The sequence below is a fragment of the Acyrthosiphon pisum genome, chromosome X (assembly GCF_005508785.2).
Source record: "Acyrthosiphon pisum isolate AL4f chromosome X, pea_aphid_22Mar2018_4r6ur, whole genome shotgun sequence".
NCBI lineage: Eukaryota > Metazoa > Arthropoda > Insecta > Hemiptera > Aphididae > Acyrthosiphon > Acyrthosiphon pisum.
The window spans coordinates 126,481,825-126,483,948 of NC_042493.1; the positions used below are offsets into that span (position 1 = coordinate 126,481,825).

The 2,124-nt window shown below is 29.9% G+C and overlaps 1 pseudogene; it reads right to left on the reverse strand.

Moving 5' to 3' along the window:
* Positions 1 to 365: 365 nt before the first annotated feature.
* Positions 366 to 1,513, reverse strand: LOC100569896 (annotated as a pseudogene).
* Between the last annotated feature and the right edge of the window lie 611 nt (positions 1,514 to 2,124).

Genomic DNA, 2,124 nt, shown 5'->3' on the forward strand with positions numbered 1-2,124 from the left:
CTAGTACTTATATTTGATTTTTCTCCGACCTAAAACTAAATTATAGACCATATAATTTATATTGGAATAATATAAATTGTTAAACTTTAAACAATTCGTGGCACTTAAATATTTTTTTACATGTGAACGAAATAGACTGAAATAGTGAAATGTAATAAAATTGAAAAGTAATAAATAAATTAACTTAACTTACTTCTTAAAATGAAAAATTAAGTCAATAATTTCACGTTAATTAAAAAAGAATTTTAGTCAGTTACAGATAAGTTAATGAAAGTCCAAAAGTTACGTTTAAAAGTTTAAATTCAATTAACTTTTTAACTCGTTAATGCCAAGCCTTGTATATTATATTTGTTGTGCGTGGTGTGTATTTAAATACTAGATAAAAATAATAATAGTAACGCAAATTTGTTTAATAAATAGCGTATAATTTTAAATAAGACTTTTAAATGGTACAGGTTTCATTAGTTTTTTGTTCTTCATTTCTAATGATATTTGTATCCTGAATTCCTTCATACGTAGTTGTGAAAAATTGAATGGAGCATCCCTCGATAAGTATTCTGCATACATGCAGACAAATACTCCACAATCCCAATTATTGGATTGTCGAGGGCAGTTTTTCTCATTTATTAGTACCCAGCCATCTTGATCAAAGTATTGTCCTTTTTTGTCTAGGAGTTCATTCTCTAAATATTTTAATATTGTTTGCATACTTATGGAGTTGTCCGCACCTAAGCTATCATAATATATAATGGACTTTTGTTGAAAGCAAACCCACACTAAACACCAGTGATTTCCCATATGAATAGGTATGAACAATTTTTTTTGTCCAACGATGAATAAGTTGGTTTTCGATGTCACATAGCTTACTGTAAAAAAATGTAATAAACGCATAAACTGTGTCGAGCGAACGCTGAGTGATTAGGTCCATATATCCGTTAATATCTTTATCATTATACCATTCACGACTGTTGCCAATCTCTTCAATCTCTTCGAAACTAAAACGTCACTGGGAATTTCGCATGTAACTAAATTATAAATTTAAAAAAGGGGCAAGTAAGTAATCTACACTTTTTTCCACTTTTTTATTATTATTATTAATATTGTAGAAGTCACAGTTAAAAAGTCATCACAATTATAAAACGAGTATGCTTGGATTTAGAGTATGTCATTATCTAAGAAATATGGTGCGGGTTTCACAGTTTTATATAAAATATTCAATAATGAGATAAAGGCGTTTGAAAATATTCTTGTGACGTCAAAGAGCTGAAATTTTGAACGGCGGCGTATTTACTATTAGTATAGTGTACTCCTAACCTAACCTATACTCACGACGAAACGCGTTCAGCCACGCCGCCAGGAGGCACATTTTATCCACACAGCAACAAAAACCCCGATAAGAGGGTGGTGGGGTGAGATCCTTGAGTCATTGGCAGGTCCAGTGTTTCACGTACTTGGCAGTCCTGTTATTGTGTTTTTTACTCTTCATGCAGTAAGACGCGTTATTGACCCGCATCCTGAGTACAACACGTGACTGGTAAGCATACCTACGGTCAAATTAAAATATTATACTTATACACATATTGTTATACTATAACTATAAGGGTTTTGAACTATAGGGAATTTTGCATTCTTTTTAGCCATTATTTTAAAACAAACCTTTTTGCCATCCAAAAACGTATTTTTTTTTTAATTTACAGTTTGGTATTTTTTCTGATTTGTCAACAACTAGATAACTTTGTTCGTAGATATATTGATGTTAATAAATTATAAAGTAAAAGGTATTTTTCTAGATGTGCGAAAAACCTTTGACTGTGTAAATCATAAAGTATTACAAAAAAAACTAGAATTTTCAGGTATTCATTGAGTTGCTAATAACATTAAAATCTTTCTTAAGTGAAATAAATCAAATAGTTAAAGTAAATGATTATTATAGTAAGGCTAGAAGCATGTATTTTGGAGTTCCGCAAGGAATAGAATTAGGCCCTCTATTATTTATCTCTTTTATAAATGATTATTGAATATAAATATAAATACAGTTATATTACGGAAATATTAATTTTTACTGATGATGCGACTATAGTTGATAGCTTGTACCATGAAGGAAATGAGATTTTAAATAATGTG